The 18,209-nt window shown below is 41.7% G+C and overlaps 1 long non-coding RNA gene across 1 annotated transcript; it reads right to left on the minus strand.

The window, feature by feature from the left end:
• Window positions 1–9,615: 9,615 nt before the first annotated feature.
• Window positions 9,616–17,385, minus strand: LOC115101703 (uncharacterized). Its single transcript, XR_003859342.2, has 3 exons — window positions 12,446–17,385; window positions 11,623–12,027; window positions 9,616–11,526 (listed from the first exon to the last, which is right to left on the minus strand). It is a non-coding gene; the product is annotated as an uncharacterized LOC115101703 (long non-coding RNA).
• Window positions 17,386–18,209: the final 824 nt, after the last annotated feature.

Consider the following 18,209-nt stretch of genomic DNA (forward strand, 5'->3'; position numbering starts at 1 on the left):
CTGGATGGTTCCGACCTTGAATATGTGGACATCTATAAGTACCTAGGTGTCTGGCTAGACTGCAAACTCTCCTTCCAGACTCACATCAAACATCTCCAATCGAAAATCAAATCAAGAGTCGGCTTTCTATTCCGCAACAAAGCCTCCTTCACTCACGCCGCCAAGCTTACCCTAGTAAAACTGACTATCCTACCGATCCTCGACTTCGGCGATGTCATCTACAAAATGGCTTCCAACACTCTACTCAGCAAACTGGATGCAGTCTATCACAGTGCCATCCGTTTTGTCACCAAAGCACCTTATACCACCCACCACTGCGACTTGTATGCTCTAGTCGGCTGGCCCTCGCTACATATTCGTCGCCAGACCCACTGGCTCCAGGTCATCTACAAGTCCATGCTAGGTAAAGCTCCGCCTTATCTCAGTTCACTGGTCACGATGGCAACACCCATCCGTAGCACGCGCTCCAGCAGGTGTATCTCACTGATCATCCCTAAAGCCAACACCTCATTTGGCCGCCTTTCGTTCCAGTACTCTGCTGCCTGTGACTGGAACGAACTGCAAAAATCGCTGAAGTTGGAGACTTTTATCTCCCTCACCAACTTCAAACATCAGCTATCCGAGCAGCTAACCGATCGCTGCAGCTGTACATAGTCTATTGGTAAATAGCCCACCCATTTTCACCTACCTCATTCCCATACTGTTTTTATACTGTTTTTATTTATTTACTATTCTGCTCTTTTGCACACCAATATCTCTACCTGTACATGACCATCTGATCATTTTTCACTCCAGTGTTAATCTGCAAAATTGTATTATACGCCTACCTCCTCATGCCTTTTGCACACATTGTATATAGACTGCCCATTTTTTTTCTACTGTGTTATTGACTTGTTAATTGTTTACTCCATGTGTAACTCTGTGTTGTCTGTTCACACTGCTATGCTTTATCTTGGCCAGGTCGCAGTTGCAAATGAGAACTTGTTCTCAACTAGCCTACCTGGTTAAATAAAGGTGAAATAAAATAAAATTTAAATAAATGTGTGGGGTAGAGAGATGAGGTAGTCATTCAAAATCATGTTAAACAGTATTATTGCACACGGAGTCCATGCAATTTATGTTACTTGTTAAGGTCATTTTTACTCCTGAACTTATTTAGGTTTGCTGTAACAAAGGGGTTGAAGACATACTGACTCAAGACATTTCATCTTTTCATTTTTAGTTACTTTGTAGAAATTTCGAAAAACACAATTTCACTTTGACTTTATGGGGTATTGTGTGTAGGCTAATGAATATACATTTCTCTTTAATACATTTTTAATTCAGGCTATAACACAAAATGTAGAAAAAGTCAAGGGGTGTGAATACTTTCTGGTGTCTCATTCGTTACGCCAGTGAAGACCGCTGTGCTTAGATCCATGGATCTCATATGCCTAGCGAATTGATGTTGATTTTCTGTTGTTGTTTCCTGCTTAATTTACAGCAGAGTCTCGTTATATTTAACAGAGAAAGCATCAAGGTAATGAGTAAATTTTTTCATGTTTTTATGCCTCGGATTGGACACCAGTCTACTGGAATTGTTTTAAGATGGTCATTTAGCTATTTGATTTTGAATTTTAGGACCCATTTAGGTATATATACAGTACCAGTCACAAGTTTGGACACACCTACTCATTCCAGGGGTTTTCTTTATTTTCTACATTATATAATAATAGTGAAGACATCAACACTATGAAATAACACATATGGAATCGTGTAGTAAAGAAAAATTTGAATTAAACAAATCAAAATACATTTTAAATTTGAGATTCTTGAAAGTTGCCACCCTTTGCCTTGATGACAGATTTGCACACTCTCGTCATTCTCTCAACCAGCTTCATGAGGAATGCATTCCAACAGTCTTGAAGGAGTTCCCACATATTTAACCCATTATTTTTGTTGGCCCAAAACGACCTCCATACTTCCATTAATTGTATGGGTTACCTTTAGACGAGTAGAGCGGTAATGAAGCGGTAATGGCCTACTTTTTTTGAACATTATTGCACTCTTTTTTTGGTGGGGGGGGGTTCTATATTAGGCCCCGTATGCACAACTAAGTGCTTGAAAAAGGCCCTATAAGACTTTGAATTTGACTTGCCAATGTATGTATGAACCCTGCTTAAAGGGAAAGGGGCATAACTAGTCAGTTGTACATCTGAAATGTGTCTTCTGTATTTAACCCAACCCCTTTGAATCAGAGAGGTGCGAGGGGCTTCCTCAATCGACATCCACATCATCGGCGCCCGAGGAACAGTGGGTTAACTGCCTTGCTTGGGCAGAACGACAGATTTTTACCTTGTCAACTCGGGAATTCAATCTAGCAACCTTTCAGTTACTGGCCCAACGCTCCAGATGTATAGCCCTATGCCTATGTTGTATAGGTGGAGTTATGGGTCTATTTGAATATAGTAACTTTTACACATGTGGAACTGCATAAAAATTATTTAAATTTTTGTTACAAACCATTTAGAAATATTTATCCCAATGTCACACATTGGCCCTATTATTTATATAAAGACCCAAATGCAGTTGCATTGTTTTTAGTAAAATCTTTAATGGCATCCCATACAATCCAATCATCATTAAATTCGGTTTCAAATTGTTCACAGAAAGTAGGATGATGCATTTCTAATACATTTTAAGACTTTCTGGTAGATGTTTTCTAAGAAACCTTTTCCGTATGTTTGCCAACAAATGGAAGCCTTTGTTAGTCCTAACTTTTAGGATGAAAAATAGTTGGAAAATGTATATATGCCTTCATTTCTCAAACATATAGACTCTTAGCTTTCATTTGACACCTACTTTGACATGCTCCTATGAACTTCACATGTTGGTGATCATGGGTCCATTTACATGGAAATGACAATACATAACCTCAACGAGCCCTATTCATGTCCAGTTTATGCTTTTTTCAAAATCCAGACCAATTGGACATGTTGTAACAGTTTGCCATCATTGTCATCCACATTCATTTAGCAATAAAGGTACAGTGATCTAGGAATACGCTCTGTGGCGATTTCAATTCTTGATATGTACCCATAGAATCTCAAAGATGGTTACATTTCTCTAGCCCAATCCGTCAGCTGTATACCGAAACAAATGAAGGGGAACTATTTTGTTGTTTTTAGAATCTCAGAATGTAGCGTTAAGGTGACATCGCCAGACGCCGGCTAGCTTTCACCAGCTAGATACCACAACTGCTAAACCTGCATTTCCTGCCCACAGTTTTTCTTTAAGTAGAGGAGAGGATTGTATTCCCACCATATTGAGTACAGTATGACATTGGAGCTGGTAGATAGCTTTGAAATCAGGCCTGGCCAGGTAGACATAACACAGAGGGCTGTTTACATTCTTTGCCGTGCAGGCAGGATGCTCGTGTCTCAGGGGCCTATCTCCCGATCTATTCAGGGAGGAGAGGAGCTGACCGAAAGACAAGCCAATAGGTAACAGCACAGGATATGCCAAATACTGCCTGCCTGCCAATCTGTGTGCTGTGATCCTTGGTTGCGTCTAACAATAGGATGTTAATTTTGGGATATGATTCATATATAAGGGAAATATTTTGGTTGTTTTCGTCAGAGGTAGGACATTGCGGATTTGGGTCAATATTTTTCTCTCAGTCGTTTCAATAAGGTCTCATAGCCAAGGCGTGACTGGTAACTTTGGCATTGTGAATACCATGGTCTTACCAACTAGCTACACCATGCAGGTATTGGCAACATTTTACTATCTGAATCCTATGACATCACAATTACTGCATTGGAGGCCATTCTGAGGGGAGTTTGGCTAGGTCTGAAGCCAACTCAAACCTCTGACACAAAAATGACCAGAGAATGAAAATGACTCACAGCCAAGCCCTTGGGTGTCTGTGTGCGCCTTACTTTTAAGTCCACATTTAAAGAGAGAACATACTGTCATAAACTACAGTGCATATGACTTCTTAACCACAATGAGCACAGTCCAGTACACAACCAACCCAGTGGTGGGTATACTGTTGTGGATCACCTCAACCTCTGGATTGGGTGACAAAAGAATGCTAGAAAACATAATGTAGAGCAAGGGTAGACCCTGCAGAAGGCACAAAAATCTTCCCACACAACGACGATCAAACCAAACATGTCATCGTAAAAAACACAAACGAACATGTCCTCTTTGTTCAGAAATCAATTGGAGTGTTTGTGCTTGTAGGTTTGTAACAAAAACAAGTATTCCTTTGTAGCCCTAATGTGCCTTTTTATGTAGAGCACTCTGTGAGAAGAGGCAGTCACGGAGAAGAGAAAACGAGGCCATTTAATGTGGGCAGAGAGTTTTGATGACTAACCTCACTCTCTCCATCCTTTCTTATACTCTCTCTTGATCTTCTCTTCTTCATCCACTCTCAAGCATCACTCTCTGTCCCTCTCTCCCATGTATGCATTCATGTGGTAGCGTGCACATGTGCTTTATCATATGTATTTTAATCATGCTATTTAGGCCTGTTTCCTGTTCTGTCTCTAGTCTCTTCTTGATAAAGGTTGTCATGTGTGCTCCCTCTCCGGCCTCTAGGTCACCAGGCTGCTCGATAGGCTCCCATGCATCAGCGGACTCGATAGGCCTCGACCGAGGCAACCGGGGAGGTCTCAGCCGGCTCATTAAGCTCTCACGCCTCAACCGGTTTGTCAGGTTTCTGCACGACCGGTCCGCTCCTGATCTCCGAGATCGTCCCTGTGGTTAGCGTCCTGAGGCTGGAGCCGAATGCGCCGGGGAGGGGGTACTGTCACGTATGCTCTCTCTCTCACGTATGCTCTCTCTCCGGCGCTCTAGGTCGCGCCATGCTGCTCGTTATGGCGCACACCTGTCACCATCGTTATGCGCATCAGCGCATTATGACACTCACCTGGACTCCATCACCTCTTTGATTAAATGCCCTATATATGTGACTCCCTTTGGCTCCTTCCCCAGGCATCATTGTTTCTGTGTCATGTCTGTGTGGTGTTCGGTTTTTTCTTGTTTTGTATTATGTTACGTTTATTTATTAAAACACTCTCTCCCTGAACTTGCTTCCCGACTCTCTGCGCACATCGTTACAAAGTTGGTGCTAGTAGTTACCACAGAAATGTATTGGCTTTGAGGTGCAATACGTTTATACTTGCATTCGCAGAAGAAGCTCTGCGAAAGAAACAACCACCTTAAGAACGGTTTGGTGAAACTTCCCAACTTCATCTATCAGCATGCAATGTAACATAACTATACAATCTATAAATTCCAATTATTTGGCTGTGGCCCTGTGGAGTTTTATGTCCTTCTTGCAGAGCGACGACGTTCCCCTAAGCTAGCAGGGCCCCAGATGCATGCAGCACCATGCTGGTTTGCAGTCGGCCCCGGCCTGCCCTCCTGATCCTCCCACACAAATTGATTCCCTCTGTGCGCATGTATCCGGCCACAGGACACAAATAACTAGATGCAGCTCCCTGTAATGACATATAGTGGACAAAATAGGCTAGAATTATGGAGGGAGGAAAAAATCACTACTTTCATCTCGCCTGCTGGGGCTGTCGCACTCTGAAGAGGCCTCTGGGGGGAATGAGAAATCCAAACTCCTCTAGACTCCAGAGGAGAAAGGGAAGAGGAGAGCACACAGGCAGCACTAACCCCTCCAATGCTCCCGAGGCACATGCAGGGGGCTGCCTTCAAAGGCTACAATTTGTCATGTTTTCAACCTCAAGGCTCTGTACTATTGCACGTCAATAATATTGGGTAACTCAAGGTCAGGGGAATGTTAAAAAGATGCTTCAGGATTTTGGTAATGAGGCCCTTTGTCTACCTCCCCAGAGTCAGATGAACTCATGGATACCATTTTTATGTCTCTGCAGTTTTAAGGAAGTTGCTAACTAGATACCACAGACTTCCAGTCATTGCCGATAACATAGACTTCCAATCATTGCGGTAAAACTTGCGAAACTACCTCTACCTCTTCCTTCACACTGGATGCAGAGACATACAACTGGTATCGACGAGTTCATCTGATTCTGGGGAAGTAGAATGCCAAAATCCCTTTAAGTGAGGTATCAAGACGCGACTCTCATTCTTCAACTGTTTTGTCTGTTCTTATACAGTAGGCTACTATAGGTTGTGTCCTGCTGACTTACTGTAGTACTTCAAATCTGAGAATTTGCAGAGAGTGGATTGTTTCAATCTGTTTTCAATAATGATTTTCGCCACACAAGACACAACAATACCGATTTCCACCACTCACTTCTCTTTCTAGCCCTGCTTTCCCCTATATTACAATCATGTGTCTGTAACTTAAGCCACACTGTGTATGCTCTCTAGAGTGGGGATGATTGAAATGGACTGATTGTGGTTTTTAAAGGGGTCTGGGTGAAATCATGGAGTTTTACACTGTGTGCATGTGTGTGTACATGTGCCTGTGTGTGCATGTGTGGTTGTTTATGTGCATACGTGCATGTGTGTGTGTTATTCCAGGGGGGCTTCTTGGTTAGAACAGAGGCCCACTCTGTCTCTAGCAGCGTCTGGGCGGAACGTGAACTGGGCTGGAGCTGCTGGGGCGACAATAGGCTCCAGCCCTGGGCTTCCAGCCAGGCCAGGTAACGCAGAGTTCAACAGGAAATGGCCTTAAAGGATATGGAAGGGCTTTGCGATGTCTGGAGGTCCCCACTGTTTTGTCTGGGAGAATAGTTGACGTGGAATGGGAGGACTACTGTTTACAAATAGAGTTAGAGGCCGGGGGACAATGGTTTCTTCTACTCAGTAAGAGAGTGCATAATGGTCCAAATGCAGTGCAGTACAGTGTAGAACATGAAGACCTGCATCTACTTATCATTAGTCAGTCATCCGATTACTACCATCAATCATCAGTAGCCTATTTCAATAGATAATAGAGGATTTGGGTTATTGTTAAAATAATGTGACAAAACAAAATCACGACAGCATGCATGGGGGCCACAAGTAGCCTAGCGGTTAAGAGCATTGGGCCAGTAATCAAAAGGTTGCTTATTCAAATCCCCAAACCAACTAGGTGAAAAAATCTGCCGATGTGCCCTTAGCAAGGCACTTAATGCTAATTGCTCCTGTACACGTAGGATATGCATGTCTACTAAAACGTACATGTAATTTCTGCAGGTTGGCATTTATTGGGATTACTCATGCACTGGAGGCAGCTCTGCAGGAGTGTCACTAGCTGGCCTAAACTTAAATTAAGAACAAAAAGCTAATTTTTTACAATAAATGGCCAATTTTGACTTTGAAGCTGGCCCATCTAGTGGAAATCGCTCAGCTCTGCCTCCAGGACAAGATTCATCCCAATAAATGTCAACCTGCATCACTTCTGCATTACAAGGGTTGCTTTGTTTCAATGAAAATAAATCAAAATCACGGCCGAAAGATGACACGGTAAAAAACATAAAACACTGTTTATCAGATGGGCATATGGATGTTATACTCTGCTGGTTGGAAGCCGATAATCTGCCAACTCTCTGTTTAGAGCTAAATCAACAGAGCTGTTTACAGCTCCATTCCTGTACCACCCCTCCGACAGACATTACCGCAGCCTGCCAAATTATGAAAAAAACTACATCAGATGTTGTCTTTAATAATATATCTGTGCAGAGAGACGAGCTCGAAAAATAGACAACAGGTTCTAACCTCCCCAGGAAACGAGGCCGAACTCCACTCCCACTTCCTTGCTTGTCTAGTTGTCATGGAGACGGGTACAGTGCCTCACCACAAATAAAACAATGAGACAGATATTTCACCGGATGTATAAATGTGAAGCATCCGCCAGTAGCCGGCAGTGGGAGAAGATGGAATGAGATGGATTTTGGCCAACGTTCTGCTAATTTTCTCATCAATGAAACATTTGATCTCAATACAGTATTCTGTTCCCAAAACTAGAATCTGTTACGAACAGAGTGGACTAAGTTTTGTAGACTTCACCCTTTGTCAAAGTTTTCTTTTTAATTATCTTGTTTAGAAGAATTGCAAAGGTGAATTGAGTTATTAGACACATGCACTTCACAGAGTAGGCGTTCCCTAAGGGAAATATGCAAATGAATGCTAGAGCGCGCCAATAGGATCTTGCTAGCACGTGTTCGTCTCTGCCCACCTCCTTGCTTGTTCTGCCCACTGTGATTCATTTATTCCCATTTGGTCTGTCTTTGTTTAGTTATAAAAATCTTTGGCCTCGCTAGTCGGTAGGAAGTGGTTAATTCACGAGACAGAGACTTCCCTACTTCTGTTCTGTCAAGTCTCAGAAAGGTGCTGTGGAATGGGAGTACTTATCAGTATTTATCTTGTTTATCAAAGCTTAAAGGGTAGGTAGCATAAACGTAACCACATGTAACATCGATTTTTCGAGTTATTACATAAAACTAATTCCAAAGAATGCTGAAGTCATGCCATAAAAACATTTGCAGGCTGCCCTAATATGGAGGACCTGGACCTTCCCTATAATGTGAACATAGTTTGGACTATTGGTTTCAATAAAATGTTCAGCCAACTTACAAGCAAATACTATGAATATGTTCTTACAAATCAGCTTGCAAGGTTGCTAGCCAACTGGCCTGCTAACATTACCCCTACCTGCCTGCTACCATTAGCCCTACCTGCCTGCTAACATTAGCCCTAACATGAGTCAGCCAGTTGCTATCAACACCTAGCTTACAGCTATATTAAAGTAAACCAACATTTTGGAAATAACTTACGTAACCACATCTAACCAGTTATCAATTAATGTTATATGCAGTTCACGTTATCTCAGCCAACAAACTAGCCAGCCAGTTAATGTTAGCTGTTTTAGCGTTACAACAATGAAGACCAGCAAGCACAGGCAGTAAATCCAGGCACAGAACATAACAAAACAAATGTGCTCCAGCAGATCAAAAAGCTAAGAGAGTGGAGAATTACATATGATAGCCGGCTAACACGCCTTGCAGCTAGCATATCACTGCAGGAGAAACCTCCGCCATATATGAAATGTCAGAATGTCCAAAAAAGCAGTGACTCCAAACATAGCAGGAACTTTGTTTCTCCTGGGCCTGACCTTTTTGGAGAATGTGATGAAGACAAGGTAGTGGCAGAGAAGGCAGCTGAGGCAGCGATCACTATCTCCCTTCAGTTTGAGCCCGAATCAAGGCTCCGAGAGCGCACTGGTGCTGAACTTGTACTGCAGGATGCGGCTCCATGTGTGGGGAATGTTGATTGGTAATATGGCTAGTTAGTATGCTACTGAGAATACACCCTATAATGCCACTTCCTTCGTAACTATGGCTGAAGGAGTGAGTTGTATAATGCAAAATTCTGGCTTCCCCACGGTTTCCCTGGATGTCAATGTGCTGCACATAGCCTACAATACCTATCGGCGGGTCTACGCCCAGGATGCAGACTGAGTCCATATGCAATGAGTTAGTTCATCTATAAATTGAAAACAAAGTCGCTAATTTGACAACACTTGGTACAACCGTGTGCCAATTCGTGTGCAGTCAATGGGATAAGAAATAGGTTCCCAAATGAGGAGAACATGCCTTACACAGGCTTTCAGTCACCATAAAGATCATTCAAACACATTTTTACCTTTTTATTAACAGTTGTAAAAATATGTTATACCAATACATCGCTTTTGTCATGGGTCTTATTTTATCGCATTCCACTTTGTGGTCACAGTCCCCATAACAGTGATATTTAACAATAACATTTAGAAATACAATAAATAATTGTATATACAGTACGAGTCAAAAGTTTGGAAACGCCTACTTAAACAAATCAAAAAGTATTTGAGATGTGAGATTCTTCAAAGTAGCCACCCTTTGCCTTGATGACAGCTTTGCACCCTCTTAGCATTCTCTCAACCAGCTTCATGAGGTAGTCACCTGGAATGCATTTCAATTAACAGGCGTGCCTTATTAATAGTTAATTTGTGGAATGTATTTCTTTCTTAATACATTGGAGCCAATCAGTAGTGTTGTGACAAGGTAGGGGTGGTACTGTAAACAGAAGATAGCCCTATTTGGTCATCAAGCCAAAAGGTGGCTACTTTGAAGAATCTCACATCTCAAATATATTTAGATTTGTTTAACACTGTTTTGGTTACTACATGATTACATATGTGTTATTTTTATAGTTTGTCTTCACTATTATTCTACAATGTAGAAAACAGTAAAAATAAAGAAAAACCCTGGAATGAGTAGGTGTGTCCAAACTTTTGACTGGTACTGTACAGTCCTTTATGTATGACTGAGTTCACGCTGAAAGCTTGGCGGAAGCAGCACACACTTGGTGTGAGGAGTGTGAAGGAGCCCAATGTATGATGAACAGACCGCGGTCGGGTGTGTAGGTAAGGAGTTAGGTTCATTACAGGCTCAAAGTGCTGCTTACACTTATCCAATCTCAGCGCAGTAATGGGAAGTCAACAAGGGCAGAGGGTACAAGGGAACAACTGTAACAAAACCCTAATGACAGTTACAGCTCTACCCTAGCAGACAGACAGGAATCAGCTTAGGGCTGGATGCTGGTGTGTTGATGGCAGCGTGACATTAGACTGAGGTAGTATTCAAGTTCCTAGAGGAAGAGAGACGGAAAAATTAATTAGTAAGTTTCTCAAGTATTGTAAAACAATTAGAACAAGGACAGGATGCTATGGCTGGTATGGTTCACTGTTAATAACAGAACATCTGTCATGCCCTGACCTTAGTATTCTTTGTTTTCTTTATTATTTTGGTTAGGTCAGGGTGTGACATGGGTGATGTATGTGTTTTTGGCCCTGTCTAGGGGTTTTGTATGTCTATTGGTGTTTACTAGTCTAGGTGTTATGTATGTCTATGGTTGCCTAGATTGGTTCTCAATTAGAGGCAGCTGTTTATCGTTCTCTCTGATTGGGAACCATATTTAGGCAGCCATATTCCTTGGGTATTTCGTGGGTTATTGTCTATGTGTTAGTTGCCTGTGTCTGCAGTTATCCTAAGTTTGTTTAAGTGTTCTTTGTTTCATTAAATAAGAATATGTATTCATCTCACGCTGCGCCTTGGTCTCATCCATTCAACGAACGTGACAACATCAGGACAATTCACAGAACAGTCAACATTGCGAGCAAGGTCTGCAGTGTCAAGTGCCAAAGCATCTCCTCACTCCACAAATCCAGAACCCTCCACAAAGCCAGACAAATCAATGAAGACATTGCACACCTGCTGTTCAACTAGTATCAACTGCTACATTCCGTCCGAATTCTGAAAATCCCAGTATGAAAAAGTGTGAAATCTATGCACACAATACTGTAAGTTGGTACGGATAAGAGTGTCAAATGACTAAAATGTCTTTTAAAGTGTGGGAAGAAGGGTGTTCATGGTGTGCCAGCTGCCTTGAAATGGCTTATATACTCCCCCACTGCCCGGTCCTTCGTGGGACGCTGAAACTGACTACAGAGTGGTTGAGGTTATTACAGGATCCTGCGATCTGATTCTTCCTCCAGACAAAGCACTATTTTATCAGCATAGTCTGTAAAGACAAATAATAGAACAGGCATTTCAACAATATTGGCAGACAGTAATAAAATAAATGTTTAATTTCCATAATAATTTAAAGACATCTTACCGTAGGTGGGTTTGGTCTTCGCTGGCTGAATTGTGTATCCACTCTTCTTGGCCTTTGCGAAGGAGAGGGAGTACCTAATGAAAGGATGCAAGGTTTTATCTGACGGGATACAGGATACATTTGAAAGGTTGGTGACAATTGAGAGATGCAAACAATGGAATGTGCTTTGATACACTTGACAGTAATAATGTCAATTTCAGTAGTTTGATTTTTTTTTTCTTTTGAAATGGCTTAATAAATCTTGCATGCATTCTCTTGTAAGAGGTGGTGGTGTGCTTTGGCAGGAATTGCAGCATCAGAGTGGAACGATCCACCTGTTGTCTGGTAGTCAGTGGATAGTTGTGATATGTCCTTAAGGATCAAGGCCCCATGTAGAATCTTCAGCCCCATTGAAGGTACCAGAGTCTGGAATTACATTTTAAAGCAGAATTAACCCTTCCATTCTAAAATTGGCTGTTCTGTAAACACTAAATATCCTACATGTAGGATATGGGCACTTACTGTACTTGGTTAATTCGTTCCTCTGCTTTGACCCGAAGGTATGAGTGGTTAGTGTGTTGGTTCTGTATGTTTGTACAGTGCAATATTCCATTTTGGCAGAATAATTTTTACATGACCAGTAGATGTGGTTGATAATGGCTTTCAGCTACAGCGATTTTCTTGCATAGAGCTAATCACAGTAGAAAATGAACAGGTAATACACAGTAGAATAATCATATCTTGTTATATATATATATATATATATATATATATATATATATATATATATATATATATATATATATATATATATAATATATGTATATAATTAAGTATTTCATACATTTAGACAAATATCCAAGCGATGCTTTGTAGGCTATCTGGCATGTTTTTCCAGATCCATTTAGAGATCGGCCTGTTTTGGTCAGTAATGAGGGTTCCAACCACCAGCTCAGCACTGTCAACAAACTGTTTAGTCCTCTTCAACCCCCGCAGCTCACACCACGTGGCGCGAAGAGCTCTAAGATAAAAAAAAACACTTCAATTAACAATTTCTATGTTCAGGATCTTGTTGATTCTCTGTTCAACAGCAGTGAATGTCCCAAACTTCACAGAGTGGCCCGGACTATCACTCCTTCCATATGCTGCCAAGACCAGATCTCCACCCATTTCCTTGAGGGTTTCATCAATGCCACTCTGCACAACATCCAATGCCATGAGGACTGCTGGCTAGAGGTGTTTATGCTGGTGACGGAAGAATGTGTTGCGGTGAATGGTGGCCAATCATCATTCCGAGCATTCTGAGGACCTTGATCAGCATGCAACCAGACACCAAAATGGCAGCAGAAAGCAGCAGATTGGCTGGTTGGACCATTCCCTCACATGGTTGCACAACCTGCAGATCTGTGTGACGTTGAGTCCTGTTCCTCTGGCTGTTGACGTAGTCCCTGGACTAAACTGCACCACACCCAACAGACTTGGAAAAGCTTCATCAGTTGGGACTGGAACAAACTTATTTTCCTTGTTGGAAGTCTCAGGCTCACAGACTGAATAAAACATATGTCAGACATTATTATAACAGACATTTTTTTTACAGATGCTGTAGGGCAAACAAAGTTGTGTTCACAATTCAAAATATGCACTGCACTACTCTCATCATCTTCCTTATCCTCATCTGGGATGCGGTCCTCATCCTCCATGTCCATTCCGTCGCCATAGATGTCCTCCTCCTCCAAACCCAGGGCCATCTCTTAATCTTCTCTAAATAATGTGCATTGTGCCATGTGTTGATTGTATGACATCCTAGACATATCAACTGGTGTAGTTCTAAAATGTACTGTCGCACATCCTGAGTGCCCTTGCTTGCAACCTATCAAGGCGCAACAGCGGTGTAAAAGCAGCAGAACCATATTCAAAGCACCCGTAATCTATGGACGATCTCATCAAAGTACAATACATATTCAGTAAAGATTGCCTACCTGCCCCCCAATCAAGCCCAACTATTGTCCTCATAAGATGTATTACTTTCTTACATTTAGTATCAATACATGTAATATAACGTCTTCATGTAAGCTTTTCATTAAACCATGGCCCCAAATACTTCAATTGTGTTACCCTTTCCATTCGTTCTCCATATATACACTGAACAAAAAATATAAACGCAACATGTAAAGTGCTGGTCCCATGTTTCATGAGCTGAAATAAAAGATCCATATGCACACAAAGCTTATCGCAATTTTTTTTGCATCACTGTTACAAGATAATCCATCCACCTGACAGGTGTGGCATAGAAAGAAGCTGATTAAACAGCATGATCATTACACAGGTGCACCTTGTGGGGAAAATAAATCAAATGTGACCGACGATTTGGTCTTTTGTAGCAACATTTGAAAAAAGTACAGACTCTGAGCTAGAAAATGGTACATCATACACTGCAGTTATGGAACAATGAGAAAGTAATGCTGCTTTGAAAGTTGATAAACTTGTAAGCCCACTTTTGAGAAAATGTCCTATGAATGTTTTGGTACACTTAACTGGATAGCTCTTCTTTATCTACACCCATTCAGCATCGTTCACACCCTCTTAAGCCTTAGCCCCTCCCATCTCTTTAAGGATTCAGAGTGTAGTAAACAACCAAAGTTTAAGACTAAAGTAGTAGAAAAAAAATAATAGTAAAAATAAACTTGATCTAGTCCATGGCCTATATCCTAATCTGACTTTGGTGCAGGTTCTTCACATTACCGTTTCTGGTAAACACCACCCATTTCCCAGTGTTTATTTGTCACATGCAAAGGATATAGAAGGTGTGAGCAGTTCAGTTAAATGGTTTTGTTTAGACATACAGCTAGCAACTCTAATGCTCTGTTCAAACAATGGGGAACTCTGTGAAAACAAAAACTCCGACTAGGCAATGAAAACGACTTTGAAAAAATTAGAAACGCATAACATCTGAAAATGTATCTAGACTCTTTACCCGTATGCATGGATGAACGCTTCCCCCTCTGTCATGGATCCCATGGTTGCCCTTAGTTTGAAGATGTAATCCAGGTGTTTTATACAACAGCCTGTCTTGTCTACTCCCGCTCGACCTCGCCAGTTTGCTAACCACCGGTCCTGGCAACCCATCATTACGCACACCTGGCAAACATCATTATGTACACCTGCGCCCCATCATTAGGCATACCTAGACTTAATCACTTCCCTGATTACTTCCCCTTTATCTAGCACTCTGTTGTATCACCCTTCAGGCAGTATTGTTTCTGTTTTCATGTTCAGACGATTAAACTCACCGACTGCAGTAGCAAAACTTGTTCAGTTCTTCATGATATCTTTTTTTAAAAGCTGCAGTAGACATGACTATCCACACATACTTAGCAGCTAATGTTATAGACAGAAGCACGCTACATGGCAGACCAATCCAAACTCATCTTTCGGCAAGTCCAGCCCATCCATTATCTCAACCAATGATGGCTAGCGGGAAGGTTCCTATATTTTTCCGTGGCTAAACCAACTAGGCTCATAATTTAACTATTTTATTCATTTTTACAGATGACATACAAGTTTGTTATTATGTCACATGAAAGTTCACATGTTCCAGAAGGCATTTCTGCCTTCCATTTTTTTAAAAATTTTAAATGCCTCTTCTGTGAAGTAGTGAGGTGTGACATATGCCTAGTTTCTTGAAATGGGTCACAATTGTGCAGTTTTGTCACACAACACAAGATCACACACAATGTCACAATTTTGAGGGAAAATTTCATCAGTAGACCTTCCCATAACATTGTATCAGATGCGTTTCCAATGTCCAAACATCACTGAAGGCATTGCCAAAGCTTTGTTCAGCTCAGTACTAACTTTAACCAATGCATCAAGAGTAGTCCTTCCTTTTCTGAATCCACTCTGGTATGGACCCTATGTTCCAGATAATACATCAATCTACCTACAATCAACTTGTCCATTAATATATAGAGATAATATACAGAGATTTGGTGTTAGAGCAATAGGTCTATAACTGCCAGGACTGGATTGATCTTTACCAGGCTTCACAAAAGGCAACACCACAACACGCTTCAAACCTGATGGTAGCACTTCTGTCGTCCATAATTTGTTAAATAAACTCAAAATCTTTCCCCAAACTTCTGAAGGAAGATGTTTAAAAATAATGTAGCATAATCAAACTTCACCTGGAGCAGTCCAACCACACCTCCAAAGCCCTCTCTATTTCAAACATGGTGAATTCAGCACCCAGTGATTCTCCAGAATCACACTTCTGACGGTATACATCTGTATGCATTCTTAGCTTTTCTTCTTTACGTCTTTTACATTCATCACTTAGATGATCAACTTTATGCACTGCTGCAAAAACTCTTCCTGGAGTGTCTGCTTGTTCTTTTTTTGAAACAGCTAACAGGTAAATGCTAGCTCTCTCTAACTTATTCTTAGATCGGGTTTAACGGCGGTTGGCATCCAATGTTAACGGTGCATTACCGCCACCAGCTGGACAGGGTAATGAATAAGAAACTAAAAAAAACATTGCGGGAAAGAGAAAAAACGACATCATACAAAATAAAACACGTCAACTAAGAAAACCCATCCCACTTCTTCAATCACAGTCCACTCCAAAATACATCCCTACACAAGCTCAGTGGCCTGTGATGGCAGTACATTCACCCAACAGGATTTTTTGCACAGCCTCGGCTGTGAAATCATGAAGACCCCAAAAAACGTTCAGCGGAATTCACAATGATTCACATTTTCTTAGACTTATTCTCTGCTTGTGCTGTACAGTTTATGACCATTGCAAAAAAATCATACAAAGTCCACCTTTTTAACACGTAGTATTTCACTATCCCTCAGCTGATCTCTTCACTGGTCGTGGTGGCTCTACTACCATTGCTTCTTCCCCGCCACTCGTTCCATCCCATCTTCTCACCGACTCCAGATAAGAGATAAGCTGGACACTTCTTACCATTGCCACCATCATTCTCCTTCATCCTAAAAGGGCAGTCCTAGGATTCGGGGCGGATGTTCACCTCCACAGTTGCAACGTTTCACTTCATCTGGCATACGATACTCGTCCCTTCTGCACTCACTTGACACATGATCTTTTACATTTATGACACTGAAGGGGCTTGTTCACGAAAGCTCTTACAGGGTATCTCATGAATCCTAACTTTATATGAGACGGAAGAGACTCTTCATCAAAGAACAGTAGCATGGATGAAGTGAATTTCTTTCCTCCGTCCACCATACAGGTCAGTCAACATGCACCAACCACTCCATCGATGTCTTCAGTTATATACTTTGCCTTTATTTCTTGCTCCATCCCAGAAAATAACCCCCTTGATCGACACCCTGCTTTAAAAATCCCCACAGGAAACATTCCACTCCGATATCTTTTTGAGTCTTAAAACACGCTTCTTCTGCTCCGCAGACACACACCAAATATAAATAAGACCACTTCTTGTGACTCTCACCGACACACTTTCCTCCAACACATTCCACATTTTCCCTGGAGACGATAAACGGATTTCCCAAATAGCACTGATCCAAAACCCTCACTCCGACTAAATTCGAGTCTAGTGGTTTCCTATTTTCCAACACAGCTTTTACTTCTCGTTTCCCTTTTTCTTCACCACTGTAACCCACTCATTCTCACTTCCTGTACTATTAGCTTCACCTGACTCACTAGCAGTTTAAAACAAAACCTCAGTTTCCGCCATCTTCTCAATCGTTGCCTATAGTAGTACGGTTACATTGTTTTAAGTGTTCACAAGGGGTTTGCCCAGCTCTCTCGACAATGTTGCAGTCAACTCAACATGGCAGCTGTGGGTTGGACACGCCTCCAACCACACCCATTCCTGTAGCCTTCAAGACCTACTGCATAATAGGCAATTATCATCAAAACACAATGTGCTAACATAGTCTTGGACAAGTACATACCTGTACATCAACACATTTCTTTAGGGTCAATGTTTCATTTCATTTTCACGTTATGCTTTCTCGGTAACGCATGTTACAGTGTCACTCAACTAAATTCATTCTTAACCGGCAGCCTAGCTCGCCTAGTATGCACAACTGTTCGTATTGCAGGCACATCAATGTCAGGTTGTGGCTTCTTCTCCTCAAATTACTGCTTGTGTAAGAGGCTTTGCCCTTTATCTTTCCCCTAGTCGCTTGGCTCATTCTCTTTAATCTGGCCTTGCAGAACAAACCCGGTTCAGACCCTTCGTGTGAGACTCCCCCCTCATGCACCCTGGGATTTGTATTCAGCAATTCTCTGACATCACCTTGAAAAAAGCTCAAACTCCCATGCCTCCCTTTGCTGCGTAACATGATAAGGTTAATGAGAGAGAGATGGGTAAAAGCCGGTCCCTCCGGTGAGTTACCTTATCCAGAGGCAGTATCAAGACATTCCCCCCTCCTAACCACTTAACTCTTTGCCATAATGATTGGGCAACCATTTTAGCAAGGGCCAAGGCTATCTTGTTTAATCTGCAGTATGCTTCATCCATATGTGATCTTATAACGCAAGGAATAGGCAAATTAACTGAGTGCTTCTCCATTGTGGTGGCGGGCCCTGGCGCCCTTGTCGCATCGGCAGCTAT

This window comes from Oncorhynchus nerka, linkage group LG20 (assembly GCF_034236695.1).
Source record: "Oncorhynchus nerka isolate Pitt River linkage group LG20, Oner_Uvic_2.0, whole genome shotgun sequence".
In the NCBI taxonomy this organism is placed as follows: Eukaryota; Metazoa; Chordata; class Actinopteri; order Salmoniformes; family Salmonidae; genus Oncorhynchus; species Oncorhynchus nerka.